Genomic DNA, 22,397 nt, shown 5'->3' on the forward strand with positions numbered 1-22,397 from the left:
TAAAATATTCATGAATGTTCATTTACTGCAAACAAAAAACTGAGAAATTTTTTTCTGCAGAAAGGTATGAAATGTTAATCACATCCCATCATCTTTTATTCAAATATTCAAAAAAGAGGGTCAGGAAGGATTATTGATTTGCCAAAATGGGTTACAATGACAAAATGGTTGAAAATCATAAGGCATACAGTAACTATGTGGTTAAAGAGCTCACTTTGCAACCACATGGTTTTATGTTCAGTCCCATTGCATATCATTAGGGCAAGTGTCTTCTGCTATAGTTCCTGGCCAACCAATGGCTTATGATTTAAATTTGTTGACAGTAACTGTGTGGAAGCCATCATATGTGTGTGTATGAGCATGCGTGTGTGTGTGTGTGTGTGTGCATGTGTGTTTTTGTATTTCTACATGTCCCTACCATCAACTGGTGCTGGTTTGTTTGCATCTCTGCAACTTAGGGTTTCAGCAAAAGTGACCAATAGAATAAGTACCAGACTTCAAAAAAGGTAAATACTGGGGTTGACTTTTTTTACTAAACCCTTCAAAGCAGGATCCCAGTATGGCTGCAATCTAATAACGGTGGTGGTGGTGATGATGATGATGATCCCACCATTTAAAAAGTTGTAGTAAATAAAAACAAAATGTTAAAATAAGACTTAATTAGTGCTTGTTATTTCTGACATAGAAGAACTAGCTAATTGACAATGATGATTTAATTTTTTTGCATTGCCTAGTCAGGCAGAAGAGCAATGCCCATGACACTTTCAAGGCTTCCAAAACCCATGAGAGTGGAAGAGAAAAATGTGAGCTTAAATCTGAGGCCTGATTACAATGCTTGTAGCAGAGTGAATCCTACTAAATGCAACAAAAGACCAAGTGGTAGTGTTAAGCTGGGTGACATATTAAATCTACCATAGGGTCATTTGCACTCAGAATGCCAAGCGCTGAGCAAGAACAAATACTGTAAGTAATCTTATCTGACACTCTAACAATACTGTCAGACATCATTCTAGACTGGTATTCATTGACTCCAGCAGGATGAATGACATTGTTGGCCTTGACAAAATTTGAACTTTGAACGCATACATCCAGAATACATACTGCAAACCTGTAATTTGATACACCTAACAACTCTCCCAATTCACTATCTTAATTAATAAATATTTAATAATTAATTAATAAGTAATGCCAGAGAATTGAATGAGTTGATATGACTTTATTATCAGTGTGGTTCAATTCATTTAGCTTATGTTGTAAGTTTAAAAGGAACAGATGAGAAAACATTGTAGCAATAATGATTTACAGTTGAGCAGTGACAGTATAGAATCAAGAGGACTCTTAAAACATGTCAAAGACATAGCAACTCCTCTAATGCTGATGCCATAATGAAATGCATCCAGTATACTCTGTAAAGTGATTGTGGAATGAACAGAAAAAAATATCAAGATAACTCTTTAGTCTTGTCTTGTTGAGGATATGATAACCTCACTTGTGTTAGTGTCACAGTAAACTGAACCAAGTACGCTTTGTTAAGTGGTTGGTGATAAGAAGGACATCTACCCATGGAAACCAACCCAAAAATGGAATACATGGTCTTTCAATCTGTCTGAGAGAGCAGGAATTATAAATAACAATAATACACATAATTCCAGTAAGTGCTAGCTTATCTAATTTTGAACTAAATATTAAACCTATCTTATGATTAAAATAACTAAAGAGATTACATTTTATTCAAAAGGTATAGACAGTTATCTCAAGTAATTCAAACAGAAAGATCTCTTCTAGTAAGGAAGGAGAAAGCAAGAAACAAAAATACTGAATTTTCTGAAGATCTTAAACAATTTCTGAGATCATTGTAGATATAGCTTTACAGAAACAGTTCAAGGAAGAAATTTTTATTTTTTCTGTACTATGTAACATTGGATAAAACCTTCACTCTCTGACAATATTCATACTTCATGTATAGTTACTTTATATGTTCGCTCTTTAGAACAGCTGCATAGAAGAAAGAATGCCAATATTTTACTTAGATTTTCTTTAGAATCTCAATTTCTAACCAACAAGAGAAATTAATATACATCATAAAGTAGTATAGAAAAGAATCAGAACACCTGAAATGTCATTAGCATATTGATATTCATAAAAGAGAATGAAATAATGTAAGGAGCCATAACAGTAATAAACTTTGGTTATATCAAGTGGAAGGAAGTGGTTGTGACCATAAAGGAAAGAATTATGGAGTAATTCATGAAGAATATGCATCAAGAAACATAAATAGAGGTGAGAGGCAGAGTATAGCTATTGCTGTATTACTCATTCTTTTTATTGTGAAAGATAGTGAAATAAGTTTAAAAAAAGAAAGGAAAAGAAACACATCGTTGTTAAGTAAAATTATTGGGAAGATATAGAAGTTTAAAGAGACTTGAATATACCTTTATGTAAATAACTCACATGCCCATGTATACACTTGAGTATACACACAGGAAAATCACAATAATATTTACACACACACATGCATGTGTGTACAATTTTATATGGGAAGACATTTTTTGTGCATATATATATACATACATACATACATACATACATACATACATACATACACACACACATACATACACACTGTATGGGGAAACTATTCATACACATAAATTCCCTAAATTTACACACACATACACGCACACATGCACACACACACACACATAGTAACTCATGTATTTATATATACATATGCATGCATAATTATATTTGTGTGTGTGTGTTGTATGTTTGCATATATTCTTTAGTTAGTGAGTCGTATCTATGTACAGCCTATATATTTCTAATGCACAATTGTATATATTCACACACATTTAAATATTCATTCAAAAGCATGTACATATACTTACAAATACACTGCAAAATGACTCAAATTCTTTTCTTGAAAGTAAACAATATTTGAATATGTGTGCATATATAATTATAAAGTTAGAAAAGTCACTAAGTATATAGCCACTTTCTGAATGTTGCAAAATCATATTTGAATAATGAATGGTTGACATACAAAAGATCACCAACCAACAAGCTTTGATGCACATTATTGCTTACAGAAATGTGTATGATACTCTTTAAATATTTCTATCAAGGCATCAAAAATCCTCACCCACACCATACAGTAAAAGAAATATCATGTGCATTTCATTCAAATGCTGCAACATTTTCATTGAGTGAGGAATATGTAATAAATATAACCTATGCAAATTGATGTGTCTAATAATGAAAATATTATGAGGGATATGTTATATCTTTTGACACTGAATATTTGTGACTATATTGCATTGCTAATGAACTTGAATTCTGAAAATAACTCAAATTTCATGCAACCATCTAAAGAGAATTGCTATAGGTTGAGCTTTAGAATTTTCTCTGTATTGCAAATGTTTAGCATATGCAGACTGAAACAGAAAATATAGGAAATTCCTAGGAATAGAGGAGTTTTATAAATGGTTTAGTCAGCAAAGGAAGGGCAGTGACCTTAACTCTTCTTAGGATTTCCAAGAATGTTGAGAGAAAGGAAAGAAATTATTCTTAGATTAAAGACCTGGCTTAAAAGCTTACAAGATGGAATCCACTGAAGGTACCCAAAAGCCAGCTGGGTACACCCAAAGGCCAACCAATTTACAGGTTAAATCTACTGCTCACTTTGATAGGATACTGGAAAACCAACCACAGAGCTAGTGGTCATTATTCTGTAACAATTGCTGAGTTGTGTCCATAGTCAAGACAGTTGACTTTCAACTTCCATGTTGACCAAAATCTGAGTAAGAACTTCAGAGAAGGGAAACTCAGCATTTATGCAGTGGTAGCTTTCTGGAAATAATAAATATATTATTGTGTAGAAGTACTAAGTTTAATCCTTGTTGTTCTTTATGCTATCTGTTGCAGACTAATCTAGAAAAGAATGTTAATCAGTATAAAAATTTAAGTGAACTACATAACCCTGATTACAAATACAAGAGGTCAAAACAACGGGGTTCTTCTGAAGGATCTCTGAAGGGATGCTACACCAAAGGGTTTGTAGTTTGAAGACCATGGAGTCTCTCCAGATCAAGCCACTATTTCTCTACATTGAAAGCTCACAGCTCTTGTACTATGGATATATGATTACAATATAGCAAGGAAGAATTACAAGACAGATTTTTTTTAAGTCACGCCAACAAGCAGGAAATCTAGAGTTAGACAAGAATGAGATTGGTAGATAATATTCTTTGCCTCCGTTGGTCAAGCTTGGAAGTCCAACCAATTAAACATAATGATGGTTGCTTCAGACAAGACCCTATGGAGGTATCTGAGGACTCTATTTCGATGACTCTTCCAGGAACAATAGGGAGAGAAAATGGATGGATGGACATAACCTAATGGATCTTTGACATTATATAACAATGACTGAGCCCACTCATGATGCTCACTTTTAGTCTGGTGTTGTTCTTTTGGATATATATTGTTAAAATGAACTTTTTAGAAAACAAAACAACAGCATCTTTAGAAGATGCCTAACCAGCATCATTACACTGTCCTTCTGATATTGATATATCCATCTAATATATATGTATACATTATGTAGCCCTGTCACTTTCTGGTATTCACATATATTTGTTTGTTTCACCTCTCACTACACACTTAATATGGCTTTGATATGGGCAGAAAAATGCAAAGACAAAGCAGCATCTCATGCCACTTGTTTAAGGAAGCCATTTGTGCACTGCAAGAGGAATTTGGATATGTATGTGTGATAATTTATACATTCAAAATATATCCAGATAGATAACATATTTCTGGGATTTGGATAATTTGCAAGAAGTAAAATATAAATAGAAGCAAACTCACTAATTTTGTGGCCCTTGAACTTAGGACATCACTTTCACATTTATCATTCTGCATTAAGTATCATTTTGTTTAGTAGCTGGAATCATGCCTATAACCAACTGGTTTGTCATAGGCTTGAAATATTTTGCATTATTCTTCATTTTGTTGTTGTTATACATGCATACACACACACATGCACACATTTATAAGCATGCATATACATAAATGTATGTATGTATATAGGCGTATATGTTTGTGTATGTCTGTATCGATCTATCTATCCATCTGCACACTCACATACATTCACATACACGTAGTGTAGAGACACATATAACTTTTATATATGCATGCATACTTATAGTCTTTCTATGTATATATAGTGTGTGTCTTCCTATCTCCCCACCTATCTACCTATCTGCTGACCTATCTATCATTTTGCAACCATTCCCTGGCTGCCAAACAAAAATGTGACTTACAATGGCTATGGAATTTGGTAAGTTGCTAAAGGGCCTTCATAGTACTGAAGGCCATTAAATTCTATAAAATGGTCATGGATGGAATACTTTTGGTTATAAATTTGCTCATTCATAGCTGACCTAGGGTTAAACAATGACACTAGTAACAAAACAACTTGGAATAGGCAATACTGTGACCTTAAACAAATCCATATCAATATGTAGAAAATGATGAGAAGATGACAATGAAACTTATATATAGCTCAAATATATCTCTGCATCTCTTTGATTAATGGTATATTCAGTATTTGGAAAAAAAAATGAACTTTAAAATAAAAATCTCGTGACTTTCAGTCAATATGGTCAATATTTGTGTTAGTGTATGTCTATGTGTTTGCATATGCACTCAAACATACATTAAACATACATATTCACACCTACATTGTACAGTTCAGAAACAGACAAACATGGAGATAAATATATATTGTAGTAAACAGTGTCATCTTATAAATCCTAAAATACTCACATGTGATGTATATGTATCAATGTAATCAAATGATAATTCAATACTGGATCAGATATGAGAAGAATCTCATCAGACAGCTGGATAGACAGACCAACTGACAAACAGACAGACAGACTGACAGACAGGCATATGACTAAGTGGGTGGAGAGTCAAATGAATAAATAGTTGCAGGAAAGTAATAAATTTGCATTCAATTTGTAGCCAATTGGTAAATCAGTTAACTATTTCAAAGACAACCCAGTTCAATTCCTAGATCAATATATTGGATTTACATTATGGTAATTATATACCCAAAATTAATCAACAAAATCTAATAAATAAATATAGTTGTGTGTAAAATTTCTCTAATCTTGAAAAAGATTGATAGAACAAAAAGCATAAACTAAATTATCGACTAATATTGTCAAGAAAGGGGATATTATGGGTTTCATTTAGATTTTGGCATTTTGTTTGTAAAATAGTGTTAAGGGGTGCAGGAGGGAATCTATGGGTGTTGCTACATAGACTGAAACTAGGGGTGAGAGGACTGTAAGAAATAACTGAGAGCACACATATATAAAAAAAAAAGGACATTGATTGCGGAAATATAGAACAGAGATGCTATTGATAAGAAAGCTTTAATTTAAAATTGTACAATTTATTATAAATCATAGAGCAGGAGATATCATTTATAAAAAATATATAGGGCAGAAATAATGATTTTATTGGGAAAAGAAATAGGGCAAAAAAATTATGTTTATATTAAATTAATTCAGAATTATATACCAGCAACTGTATGTATGTTTGCATATACACAGACACATCTATGTGTGTATGTGAATTTATATACACACAAAGATGTATTTTTCTTTTTCATGAGCCCCCAGCACTCAGAAGGCCTGAGATTAACCTAGCTTCCATGGCATAGAAGTGACTTTGATTATAACGCTCCCAACTAAATAGCATTCCGTTGAGTGAACTGGAGCAATGTGAAATGAAGACTTTGCAGAACAACTGGTCCAGAAATTGAAACCATGCACTTTCACACACACACACAGATATGCACATGCACTATATATATATATATATATATATATATATATATATATATATATATATATATATATATATATATATATGGTTTGATAAGTGCAATTATATGCAGCTCTTAGCTCTTGAGTCACTCCGTTGCTTTGCTGAATATTGATAGAAGACTCATCTGCTTGAGAAGAAAACTCATCAAGCTGAGTAAAATCAGAGTCGTAGCAGATACTGGTGTCATACAAATTGGCACATGAAGCGCCCATTACACTTTCAGAGTAGTTGGCAATAAAAAGGGCATCCAGTTGTAGAAACCTTGCCAGGACAGACAATGGAGCCTTGTGCAGTCCCCGGACTTATATATATATATATATGGCATGAACAGCAGATGTTAAATGATAATGATATATACAGTAGTGACCAAAATTAGAGGCCTAATGTAGAAACAACTACAGAGGTACTAAACTGCTAGACCAAGTCATGAAAATTACTGTGACAGTTATAGCTCATTGATTAGAAACAGGAAGACATGGGATGAAGTGGTAAGGACTGATCTCAGGAAGTTGGACTTCACGGAGGAAATGACCATGGACTGAGATGTCTGGTGATATGAAGTTCTTGAGAAGACCCACCCACATCAGCGAAACTAAGTTCTAGAAGCATTGTGTCCCACCCACACTTAACAAGAAACTAAACTTCTGACACACTCTACCACAACAAACCAAACTATGTCTCTACATCCCTTCTCTTCATCACATTTCTGCTTCATGTACTATGATTACCTCTCACTCACCAATCTTGTCCTCTTAGCCCAGTACCACTGTATCATTGCTCTCTGCTTGCCCCCGACCTGTGTGTTCTGCCCACATGCCTTGTCTCACTCTATTTTTGCCATCTGCTAGCGCCCAGCCTGGGTGTTCCATCCACACATAACAAGAAAACTTTTCCCTCAGCCTACTCCAACAAACCACTCTACATCTCTTTCTCACATTTCCTCCTTCATTCACTATGCCTAGCTCTCACTCCTCAATCCTGTTTTCACACTCCTGTTCTTCTGTGTCATTGCTATCCAGTAGCCCATCCAACTCTATATATATCCAGGTCTTTTGCCACTTACTTGCACTCTTTAATTGCACTTCCTTCACAATACCCTGACACTTATATTATGGCATTTGAATCTCAAGGGTATACCCTGACACTTGACACTGTCTATATCTCTCTGTTCCATTACTCAACCATCTCATTTACACTTTGATCTCCTGTTCCTTGTGAGTATGTTCTGTATTTTTCCACCATCTCCATCCTGCAGTCTCCCACTTTCTCTCTCTCTTTCTCCTGCACTTCCCTCAAGTTGGGCGTGTATTTTCTTTGTGGTAGCACACCTGTTTCTGTCTTCATTCCTGATTTTTCTCTCTCTGGCCAGGTAACTTTGTTCTTCCTCTACAGCAAGACACCTGTATCTCTCTCTCTCTATAACCTTTTCATCATCACCTCCTCCAATGCTTCCTCCCCTCTTAAAAGTCTTTTCTTACAAGTACTTGGTGACCCTGTCAGGTGCCACTTAAAATCAACCAGTTCACATTGTAAAGTGGTCGGTGTTCGGAAGGGCATCCAGCTGTAAAAACCTTACCAAAACTGACCTCGGCTGTGCTTGTGCCACATAAAAAACACTAAATCCACTCTGCTGAGTGGTTGGTGTTAGGAAGGGCATCCAGCTGTAAAAGTCCTGCCAAAACAGTTACAGAAGTCTGATGCAGGCTTCAGTCTGGCTGGTTCTTGTGATACCATCTCAGCCATGCCAATACATAAAGCAATATTAAAGCAGATATTAAAACTTCTCAAGATTTCCAGGTAGTAAAAACAAGAAAAATAATTAAATAAAGAGAATTTACAGTTAATGATAAATAAAATCAGCTTATTAGTAGTTTTATCATAATTATAGAAATTATGAAATTGTATCAAAACTCATTATTGATGTTAGAATATTATATAAATCCTTACAATTATAGAAATTTATTGTTTACTTGAATTTGAGGAACCTTAGTTTGGTGGCATTTATTGAAAGATGCATGGAGGACAGTTAATGATATCTTTCAATAAATGAATACTGAAAAATAGCAATGCATAATTTTATATTTATTTCTGTGTCAAGGATCAGCAGCTTGCAGGTACTTATTCTTAACCTTGTGTACCCAAAAGGGATTTGTGGAGAGCAATCAACTTAAGAAGCTTGATCCTGGATTTGGATGTCAAGCAAGCTATAAAACAAAAAAGAAAACAAAAAAAGGGAAAAGAAAAGAAACTCAGTGATATTTCACAAATAGGAATGTTTTAGTAAAGAGAGAGAGGTGGTGGTGGTGGTGGTGGGGGGGCTGATGGATAATGTATAACGACCAGTCCACAGCCTCAGGGTAGAACTTACACAAACACACAGTAATGATGAGATGACAACTGAGTGGCATGGCTGGAATAGAAAGAATAGAGAATGAGGTGGTGGTGGTGGCGGTGGTGGTAGTGGTGGTGTTTGGGATAAGTTGAGTGAGACTTGCTCTTATTCAAACACATTGAAATTGCATATGCATATATATGTTTATGTATGTATGTATGTATGTATCTATCTATCTATCTATCTATCTATCTATCTATCTATCTATTTATCTATCTATCTCTCCCTCTCTCTCTCTCTCTCTCTCTCTCTCTCTATATATATATATATATATATATATATACACATATGAGAAAGATATATATATATATATATATATATATATATACACATATGAGAAAGATATATATATATATATATATATATATATATACACATATGAGAAAGATATATATATATATATATATATATATATATATACACACACACACACACACACACACATACACACACACATATACATACATACATGTACATAAACACACACAGACACATTCACACACACAAAATTACTCACGCAGATACGAGACTAGCTTCTTTGTATTGTTGCCATAGTAATTGCAGTAGAAAAGTCTGATAACCTAGATGATGCAGCATTGGGATAAATAACTAGCCAAGTAATTGAGTTATATTTGCTGGGATTTGAAATGGAGTGGATGGAACAGATACACAGAGTGTAATTTGATTGCAACATGATGACAATGGGGATGAAAAGTGTCAGTTGTGTATACGTGGAAATGGAAGTACTACATGGTACCACATAAATTGTTTAAGAGAGATAAACAGCTCAAGAAAGAGAGAGAGAGACTCACACAGAGAAAGTGAGAGTGAGAGAGAGAGACTGAGACACACATAAGATTAGAACAAAGGGTTATATATTATATACAGAGGTCTATAAAAAAAATTTTTCTTTCCTTTTTCTTTCTTTTCCATTCATCCTCAGAGCCACCATCATTGCCACCACCACTACCACCAACACCACCACCCTCATCACCACCATCATCATCAACAACATCATCTATCCATCCAACTATCCATTCATCCATCCATCCATCATCTTCAGTCTCCTCATCCTTCCCTTCTCCTGCCTTGCAACAAAATAATCGTAAAAATGATGTGATATCTTCTGGTCTAAAGAATTCAGTACTACGAAAAATTTTCACACAGCTTAGCAATTAATAGAAGCACAATGAAACATTACTTTTGTTGGTAGTTGCACCTGCTGAGGCATAAAAAATATTTTAATGTACCTACAAAACTAGCACGTCTGGGTCGTATAGGGTAAATCACTTTAGTCAATCAATTTCTCTCTACTTTAACTCTTTGCCTCCCAGAGGCACTATTTTTCTATGAGTTCATGCCAAATTTTCCATCTCTCTTTTTCATTCGATACTTTTGTTTTTCTACTTGTATTTATGTAGCCACCATGATATTTTGAGGTTAAATTTTGCCATAATTACTTTTAGAAGTGTTTTTATATTTGCATTCCTTTCCTTTTTCTTTCTTTTTTTTTTGTTTATTTTTGTACTTTTTTTTATTTACTTCTCTTTTAGATATTTCCTTGTATAATATATTTATCATGTCTTACAATCACCAAGTAGTTGTTGCTCTAGGGAAAACTACCCGATAAACATTTATAGAAAACCCACCACACAAAATTTCATTCTAGACTGCACTGAAGAGAAAACAAAAACAGAGAAAAACAACAACAGTAATAACTATAATAATCGTAAGCAAATAAATAAGCAATTTATTTCATAGACAAACGTTTACTCTTGAATACTCACCAATAATTTCCCCCTCATTGATCTACGATCTACCTCTATATCACTGCTATTTCTATTACAAAGATCTCTGCTTCTCTCAAGTTAATCAATGCTATACTACATCTCTTTAAAACCACTTGATGTCCTTTTCTCCCCTCTTACTATCCTTATCATTGTACCTCAGCTCACCAGAGAGTGTTGAGTATATTATCCTTTGGAGTTGTGCTTGTTCTGCAAGTGATTTCATTTGAGACTGTATTGAAACCAAAAGTTATAACAATGAAGAAAAGCCATTTTAACCATTTAAAGACACACAAAACAGTTATCTTTTATCTGCGCCCATGTTGCATGCTGGGGCACTGTCTTGGAGAGTTTTATGCAAGTAAATCACCTCCGGTACTTATCTTTAAGTCTGTTACTTATTCTATCGGTCTACTTTGCTAAACTGCTAAGTTACCAAAATGTACACAAGCCAACACCTGTTGTCAAGTGGTAGTGGAGAGACAAACACAGACACAAAGATACACTCACACAGGCATGCATATGCACACCCATGCACACACTCACACACACATTGATGTAAGATAAGTAAGTACCAGACATTAAAAAACATAGGTAGTGGGGTCAATTTGTTTGATTATAATCTTTGAAGATGATGCTCCAGCATGGCTGTAGTACAATGACTGAAACTAGTAAAAGATAAAAGATGGGTCATTCAAACAGTGCTTATCATGTGACAATACAAAGGTAGCTTCCTGATTGCTTTCCTTCACATGAATTTTTTTTTTTTTTTGCAAGTGATCATCTTGCCAGCTAATAGAAACTAGTTTGCCGCCCCTACATGGCCACTCAGAATGTGGAGAGCCAGAACAAATACCACCAGGTATCTAGTTCACTGCTCTAACAATGCCCCCAATCCACCTACCTGGGCTGGGGATTTGTTTTATTGACCCAAAAAGGATGAAAGACAAAGCTGACATCAGCAGGATTTGAGGTCAGAATTTAAGCTGAAGAAATAACTATTTCAAGGTATTTTGTTCAATGTGCAATTGAATTAGTTGATTTGTTGCTTCAACATTAACCTCTTTCAAATATCTGGATTCAAGAAGTCAGCAATGGTTCTCTACATAGTCACTCAACTTGCTAGAAATAGCAGTCAAATCTTCCTCAAATCATCATCATCTTCATATGATGTCTGTTTTCCATGTTGTAATGGGTTGGATAGTTCAGCAAGGGCTAGTGAGCTAGAAGACTGTATCAAACCTCAACGTCTGCCTTGGCATGATTTCTATGGCTGGATGCCCTTCCTTTACACCAACCCCTTTAACAAGTGTACAGAGTGCTTTTTACATGGCACCAACACTACCAAGGTTATCATATAATTTACAACTTGCAACTAATGTGAGAGCTGTATTGGGTGGAGGGGGGGTTATGCCAGGTGATGAGGGGCTAAAGTATGTTAGAGGGACAGGAACAGGTGTTTTGCTGTAGGGAGATATGTGATTCTTAAAAAAATGGAATACATAAGCTATTATAAGCCAACATACACTATTGATGGAAATAAAGATGGAATAATCATGTGAGGAATGCTTTTTGCATTAGTCTGCCCATCAAGGATGACTAGAATATTTGAGATATTTTGTTTGTGATCTCTGGTTTCAGAGGTCAAGTCTAGGAGAATTCAACTATACTTTTAAATCTACCTTAGTTCAATAAAATAAGCATTATAAAGGTGCCAGGGTCAATTTAACTTGCTAAAATTCCATCCTTTTGCAAATAATTAGTGCCTTGTGTTGAGATAAAAATCAAAAAAAGAATTACCTATTTTCTTTGATTTTTTGTCTCAGAAAGTTTACATCTAAACGAATAAACACTTCCATAGATTTTCAAAGAAAAGCAATGATTGAGTATTTTGTTTAGTATATCAAGGAGTGATGGCAAAAAGAATGAATAAGGGATAAGAAGAAAAAAAAAACTTGATTTATATATATATATATATATATATATAAGTATGTATGTATATGTAAATATATGTATGTATATATGTAAGTACATACATACATACATTCATTTACAAATATATATATATATATATATATATATATATATATATATATATACACACATGCAGATATATATATATAAAAAATTTTTTATAATGTTTCAGTGCTAGACATGGTTTTCAACAACAGACTCATGAACATCCACAACAACGCAGCACAAAAAATCTCAAGCAACCTTTATGTTGATTTATGTTGATTGATCTTTGAAATTAAATTTAAAAAAATAAATAAAAAAGACAAAGATGTTTATACTAATGATGGGTTGAATACATTCAACAAGATGAATGAAAATACTTTGCTGTCAACTCATAGTTACTGCCATAATTACATGTTTAAACTGTTTTCGAGATTTGTTTCCAAGTTTGCAATGAGATTTTTAAGTGTCAAAAGAAAAAACAAAAAAAAAAGACTTTATATACATGCACTCGTACAAACACACACACACATATATACATATATGTGTGTAAATATATTTATATATGTACACGCACATATACTCAAAAATAAATCGGTCAAAGAAAAGAATGAATAATAAATTAAATCAGGTAGATAATGTGTTATTTTGCTGAACATTAAAGATTGATGAACAGAGACATATCAATCTGAAGTCTTCATTATGTATAACCTTGGTGTACTTCACTAGCTGATACCCTAAAATTTGTATAGAGAAGACTTTGCTAACAATTGTGAAAAAAAAATTGTAAAGCTACAAAGTTCAATGATGTTTACTATACTGACACTAAACATTTTATAGTTAGAGGAGACTAAAATGAGCTCATTGGAGAAACACAAATATAATTGACCAAACTCAGTAAACAGGTTTCAGAATATAGCTCAGAGTGGCCCGTGGCATGTATTTGAATAACATAGAGAAGTACAGGTATATCGAATATCATACACCATAGATCCTTGACTTATTTAAATTGTTTCAGCCACTAGAGGTTGCATCATAACTACCAAATGGCAAGACCAGCTCCACTTGAGCTTCAAGGATTCTAAGGAAAAGAAAAGACTTATTCCAGTTCTATATTTAAGAGATGAGGAATTATGTACATTATTTACATTATTTACATTTAACGGATATTTTCATCATCAAGATGAGAACAAATATCCGTCAAATGTAAATAATGTAAAAGACCTTAATTCCAGTAGCCAAAGGACCAAAACTAATGCTAAACAGACTAAAACACATTTATGGATTTGATAATTACCTAGGCCATAGATTATCTGTATTTTTCTATGTCATTCAGAATATGACAATATATGTAAATGTCTCCAAATACATTGTGGTATTTTTTCTACCTTTCTGTGCTTTGAGTTCATATTTTGCCAATGTCAACGTCCTTTTTCTTGTTTTGAGGCAGAAGAAATAGAGTAGCAATCCATTGTGGTACATTAGAAGAATTTTCAGAACATTGACCAACATGTCTTGTAATATTTGTTCCCACTCTTTGCATTCTGAGTTCTAAGGTAACAAAGTTAATCTTTCAACCAGTTTTGCCCTCCGCTTTCAAGTAGAGCTTACTCTATTGCAAGCATTCTGATTGGGTTTATAACTTGAGGATAATTTTTCCTTTCTTGCAACATGCCTTGGAGATCCTGAAAAAACAAAATTTATGGGTGCTAACAGCTGGTCCTTCTGAACTAGAGGTTAACTATGGTTTCATGACACAAAGTGACTGAGAGATAAATATCTACCAAGGCAGATTGTCCGACTGTATCAAGAAATATTTCCAGATGACCTAATATCTAGTCTAGATAGCAGGATTAACTCAGTTAAAACAGTCAATGCAGACAATGTAGAAGAATTCTTCTACATGGCAGTAAAATAACTTATTCCACTCAGCATACTTTATATACTTACTATTTGCTAACATGGATCATCACAAGATTCCTCACACTCTACTGCTTCACTAAAATAATGAGTGCTGAAAATGTTCTCTAATACAGATTGACATTCTACCTTGGTAGGTATTCATCTCTGAACTGTTTTATGGTATGAAACCAGAGTTAAGCTCTAGGTCTCAAGAACCAGCTGAGACTTTTGTTTGTATTATTTAGTCAGGGATAGGCAGCGAGCTGGCAGAATTGTTAGCATGTCAGACAAAATGCTGTCAAGTATTTTGTCCATCTTTATGTTCTAAGTTCAAATTCTGCTATGACTGACTAAAGTTTCCATCCTTTTGAGGTCAATAAAATAAGTGCCAGTTCAATGGTAGAGTTGATATAATTGACTAATCCCATCCCCTAAAATTGCTGGCAGAATCATGAACATGTCGGACAAAATGCTTTGTGGCAAATTTTCTGGGCCTATAGTAGGAGATATTTACACAAGGTACTGTAAAGTGAGATTGAACCCAGAACCAAATGGCTTGCAAAGTGAGCTTCTTAACCACATAGCCATGACTGTACCTAAAGTTATAGTGTAACTGACATCTATTCAACCCTTAGTTCATTATAAATTTGAAAACACAAAGAACCATGGAAGAAAGGAAAAAAAGGTGTGAAGTATGAGTGTTTGTGTGTGTGCCTGTGTATGAGTGTGTGTTTGCATGTGTGCGTGAGAGTATGTGTATATATGTGTGAGTGTGTGTGTGTACATGTACATGTGTGTGTGCGTGTGTGAGAGAGAGAGAGATAGCGGGAGAGAGAGAGAAAGTCTGCATGTGTATGTGTGTATATGTGGAAAAACATTTAAGACTGAATCACCTGCTAGGAGATAATATTTGGAAGAGTTATAAGATGTCTGAAGCAAAAGCAGTTGAGTTGCTTGGAAAGAGAAATATATATATATATATATATATATATATAATGCCATCTGATAAAAGAAGATTTTATCTGTAAGATGTAAGATGAGAATATTTGAACACATTAAAGATGGATGGAGTTGTGAGTGATTAAGGAAAAAATATCTTGTTGAACAAGCTGTATAGTTAAATACAATTAGACATAGTTTTGTTATAAATAAGAAAGTAAGGAGATAAAGATAACATAGATAACGAGACAATAGAAGTGTAATTACTTCAAGCAATTCATATCGATTTCTAATGTTGGCACGAAGCCACAAATATTGTTGGGGAAGGGGTTTGTAGTTGATGAAATTGATCCCTGTATTTATCTGCTATTTAATTTGATGACGATGAATATATTGTATTTTACTATGTGCATCCTATTTTCTTTCTGTTTGTTTTTTTGAACTGGTGCTCCTTGTCCTTGCATGACTGGAGCAGTTGATTAAAAAGGTTGTCCACAGGAAGGGCATCTGGCTGTAAACCATTGCTCAGAAAAACTAATCCATTTCATGTCAATATGGGAAAGGAGATGTAAAATGACAATGATTATGATGATTATGATGATGATGGTAATGGTGATGGGGGTGGTGATAATAGATGGTGCTGGTGGAAGCAGTGATGGTGGTGGCAGCAGCAATGGTGGCAGTGGTTTTGGGGGTGATGTTGGTATTGATAATGATGATCATCAGGATGAATGTGTATGTGTGTGTGTGTATATATATATATATATATATATATATATATATATATATATATATATATATTGATTCCTAACAATGGCAACTGGTCACATAATTTGTAGGAGAGATATGGTCAATTAAATCAAATTCAATACTTGACTGATATCTGATTTGATTGACTTTAGAAGTAGGAAAAACAAAGCTGATGTTAATAAGATTTGATCTTAAGGAATACAACAAATAATAATTATTTTTTGCATAGGCACAAAGCCTAAAATTTGGTGGGAAGAGGATAGTCAATTGCATCGATCTTAGTGCTCAACTTGTACTTACTTTATCGACTCTGAAAGAATGAAAGGTAAAGTTGACCTTGGTGAAGTCAGAGCTCACAGCGTAAAGCCAAAGGATACTCTGTGAAGCATTTTGTTCAGTATGCTAATGATTTTGCCAGCTCACATCTTTGCAAATACCTATACGATAATAAACATTTGTCTTTTTTGTAGCTCTCAGCACAGAAATCATGATATCTGGTGAGGAACAATTTTAGATAACCTACATTGATTTAGGCACACATTATCAAAAAGGGTCTTTCATGTAGACTACTTATGGTAAATAGATATCAAAGTATCACAACAAGTAATGTCTGCATTTCTAAAGTTGACAATTTCAAGTCATATCCAAGAGCTATGATCTTGTATACAAAAAAATTATTATAGCTGGTCTCAAAGGGTTTTGTATGATAAAGATTTACTATTCTGCTTATGATAATTTTACACACCACGTCCATTTTAATTTTTAAAATATTCATTAGTTTGCTTGTTCTTTAAAGTTCTTTCCATTTTTTAGTTCCTCCTATTTCTCATGATCTCCATATCAAACTTACATTAAACACAATGAAGGATTTAAAAAGGCATCTCTTCTGTTCTCCAAAGTATTTATAAGGATAATGCATATGTCTTCAATGAATGCTCATAATCATCTCCCAATGCCTTCATTATATTTTCCTTCAAATTCTGAATCTTACATACAATTCCTTGATAATTGCATTATTTACTGGTTAAAGTCTTAAACATATTGAAATAACACATATTCAGAAAGTTTGAGCTGATGTTGCTCTTGCTTTTCAATAAGAACTGATTTAGAGCTCAGTTTGAAAGATGCTAAATAATAATGGCATACATTGTGTAGATAGTGTATGCTGTGTCTCATATTTACTCAATCTAAACTCTTATATACACAGAAATACAGTAATTCATGTTGATTGACAAGAGCAGGTTTGGAATGTTCTCATATTTTACAAATGAAATGCTAATAAAAATTAAATTAACCAATTCAAAAATAAGTTCAAGAAATAGTCTAATCATAGCAAATGGATTGGCCTTAATGTGAATCATAATGTAAAGCAAAGAATAGAATATAATTTTTAAATAAGAAACTAAAAAGAAGTATAAAAGTTTTAAATACAAACTAGGAATAATTTCTTGATATAAGTTTAAACACACGACAAAGATTTTGAGAAATTTTGTTGCACAGGTGAATAACTGCAAAAATCAATAGAGCTATATAAAATGTATCTGAATGAGACAATATTTATAGAATAACCACCTTTAATAGAATTCTCTGGGCTGGTCTAGGAAGAATAGAGAAATTTTGCGTCTGCTAACATTGATGGAAAATGGTGGCATTAAGTGGAAAATATAGCTTGAAGAGAAAAAAATATAGGATGCAGACATCTTTAAAGCAATACTTTAACATAATAGAGGAATATTGGTGTGCAGGAAAAAGCATGCATGAAACAGGTATTTTTAGGTGTTTAACACACTGATGCTACCTTATAGCAAAGATAGATGTATTAGGCTGCAAATCCATAACTACTGGTTTCAAATACCACTGTAATAACGTGCACAAGGTATCAATCTCCACAATGGAGAGAAATGTTTAGGCCTGATTTTTTTCAAAATATATTTCTTTCAGAATGAAATAATGATTTCATATCCAGATAAATAGCCTCAGATTTATAGAGATGGGGAAATTAGGTTGCTAGAACATATATCTTACAAGAAAATTAGCAGTATAAGTGAAGGGAAGTGTTATAAGTAGGTATGAAAAGCAAAGTCAGAGACTTGGATTGCCAGGAGTGTTGCAAATCTCCATTTTGCTTGATGCATATTATAGCCTAATAGTTTTGATTAATGTTAGTTGAAAAAATAGAGCATAATATATCTAAAAAATACTAGTAAATTCAAGCTGTCCATATATATTACTGATACTTATTCTAACAACCATATACATAATATAATTCTGTATTTTATATTATGTATTAGTCAGAGAGGTGTCCTCATCTCGACTGTTGCGTTTCACTATGTTTCAGTTGTGTACAATCTAGTTTTCTTCAGGTGTTGTCTGATTCACCTTAGTGCAGAAACCTACAAGTTCTGAGTTCAGTTCCAGCAAAGGCACTAAGGGGAATCACGAGACACCTGAAGAAGGCTGGAGCATACACAGCTGAAATATAGTGAAAACAACAACCAAGATAATGACACTACTCCGACTAATACATAATATATACATAATTTTGCACATCCACCAATATATCAGCTTGTCTAATAAATTTCATTGAAATATTTTACGATAGTTCTGATGCCAGTTTTAAGTTAGTACATAATACTGTAAATTGATATTTTATTTTTGATTGTGATAGTTATTAGATGAAATTTCTTAGTTGGAAATTCAATATTTCTCGGTTACTCTGCAGAATGTAAAGTGATAGTAAAGTCAGGTTGAGCACAATAGTATTGACTCTTTCATTTGGGCATTCTGGGAAAGAAAAATTCATTGAAAGTTACTCCACATGTAGAATTTCAATTCCTGATGCTTATGAGCACAACTGAGTATAAGTTGAGTAAGTGTTCACTTCTTGCTCAATGACGCAGATTTTACATTCAGTCTTGTAGATGAGAATAGAGTGTCTTCATTACTAAATAAAGGTTAGGCTTGAAAAAATATCTGCAGATAATCAGAGATGATGTGTTCAAAATATTCACAAACAGCATACACAATGAGGTTTTGAAAACATATCAAGTTATCTTATTGCCTGTTGTATTTCAAAAACACACACAGAATCAAATATATTTTATCTGAACTAGAACTGACTAATAAATTATGTATAAGAAGTCATCATCAATCAAGGTGTCAGATATACCAAATTCTTCTCTAACATTCTTTCTTTCTTTAAATGTTTATGATTTCTGAGGGAATTTGGCTCACTTATTCAGTCATGAGGTCAATTCCTGGCAGTGGATTGTGACTTTGAGCATGACGTTTTATTTTATGTTGCTCCAGTCCACTCAACAGCCAAAAATGAGTAGCACCTGTAATTCAAAGGGCCAGCCTTGTCACATTCTGTGTCACACTGAATCTCCCTGATAACTACTTTAAGGGTATGCATGACTGTGGAGTGCTCAGCCACTTGCATGTTAATTTCACAAGCAGGCTGTTCCATTAATTGGATCAACTGGAACAATTGTCATCATAACTGACAGAGTGCCAGTGGCATAGAATCTCATGTAGGATACGGTGATATGGCTTCTTTTGTCTTTCTGAAATAGATATGAAGTTTAACATTTTTGAAGAGAAATAAAAACGATGATATCCAAACTTCTCTGAGGAGTATGAACAATATAGAAAAAAGAGAAATAATTGTAACCATGAACAGAAGCCAGATTAATTATTCTTTTACTGTTTAGTTTGGGTTGGGCAGGCAGAGTCCATGTTTTTTTTTGTTTTGTTTTTTGCTTCAGCATCTCCAAGTTTAATAGGAAGAAGTAATCAGCAAATCTTAGACCTAGTTTGAATACTTGCAAGACAGTGAACTCTGCTAAAGGCATTCCGCAATCAAAGAGACATATTAAACTGAGTGACAAATTAAGTTTATAACCTAAGAATTCAGTATACAAACACCTAACATAAATACTGCAATGAATCTTGGTTAATGATCTTAGACTGGTGCTATAGTTTATTGACCCTATAAGGATGAAAGACAATGCTGACCTTAACATAGAAGAACACAGATAGCTAGAACAAACACTAAACAGCATTTTGTCCTATAGTTTAAAGCCTCTGCCAATTCATCACCTTTTTCATGACTTGTTGGACTGTGGTTACTGTCTACTCTGTGATAGTTATGCCATTGGAAACATACAGAGATGAAAATGATGACATAGTTGAAAGTTGGACTATATGCATCACAATATCTAATTTTATCCCTATCAGTTCTGAGTTCAAATCCTGTTGAAAGCAATTTTGCCTTTCATAAAATTCAGTCTACCACAAGCCTACATACAAGCTTACATGGCTGGAACTTATCCAAAATTTCTAGGCATTTAGACAGAGTTTACAAAACTATATCTTGAATGGGATACCAGTCTGTCATCCCATTCAGGGTGCTACTGGTACTCATTTTCAGCTGAGTTTACTGGATCAACAGGAAACAGTGTTTTAGTGAAGCACACAATACGCTGCCTGATCCAGCAATTGAACTTAATGATCCCGAACCCAATACTTCTAACTACTTGACCACATGCCTTTCATTCATCCATTCAAGATCAAAGAAATAAGTTCCAAGTAGTAACATAAATGCTTTGTGCCAAATCTAAGAACTCAATATATAAAGTAGTTCCGATAATATAAATAGGAATATACAAGAGTTTAAATTTTATTTGTAAATTGAAATCAAACCAGTATTTTTTTTTTTTTGCTTTTTGGAAGCAAGCAATTTACAAATTGTATTTGGTAGAAATCACTTGTGCATGAAAAACAAAGTTGTATAAGTTAAGACCAGTGACTTAAAAGTTCCTAAACTAATTCTAAATACAATGACTAATAGGAAATAAGTAAAAAGTCAAGCAGCAAAACAATGCCTGGAGCCGCAGCTTTGTTAGCAGTTCTTAGGTGGGTGAAAAGGAGGAGGACAAGCAGGAGGAAGGAGGAGGAGAAGGAAAATATTTTCTGTTAATGAAAGTATAAGAAACTGAAGAGTGGGGAAGAAGGGAGGTAATATGTGAAGAATAATGACAGAGGAAAAGAATAAGAGATACAGCTGAATTCAATTTAAAATGTGAAGATTACAGAGAAAATGAGAGATAGAGAGAGAAATAAACAGATAGACATAGAGAGGGAATGAGAATGAAGTAAAGTATATTTTCCATCAATAACAAACAAGATTGTCTAGAAATAGTAACAAATGCTCTTTATTTATTTACTTTTTAACCTTGCAGGATTTTAGTTTTTGAAGTGTTATTATATATATTTGCACTTCGTACATACTTCCATGTCATTCACAAGACATCTTCACAAACATATAGTTGTGACAGAATCTGATGCAACTACATTATCTCAGAACAAAAGATTCTTTAGCACCTTACTAAAAGGAGAAGAATGGAAAGTTATATTAACAAGAAAATATGCCTGCAACTTTCTATATAGAAAGATTGTTACTGGAGAAATTGGTACAGAAATATTAAAAATAACAAAATATCTTTTAGCAATATTGACAATACACAAACATATTAAGTATTTATTCCTAGGTATGTAAAATTAATTCTACGATGAGATGGTATGGGGGATTAGTTTGTTGAAGTTTAGTCATATACAGAATAATAAATCTTTAAGTGATGTTATGCATTACTGCTATATATGAACTGAAGAGGCAGTTGAGTTAAGTATTTTTGTGAGATAGTAGTGTGCATTGTGTGTTAGGGTAATGGTTCTACAAGAACACTGTTACCGCATAGGAATTTGATATT

Source organism: Octopus bimaculoides, chromosome 14 (genome assembly GCF_046866305.1).
Source record: "Octopus bimaculoides isolate indiv1 chromosome 14, ASM4686630v1, whole genome shotgun sequence".
Taxonomy (NCBI): Eukaryota; Metazoa; Mollusca; class Cephalopoda; order Octopoda; family Octopodidae; genus Octopus; species Octopus bimaculoides.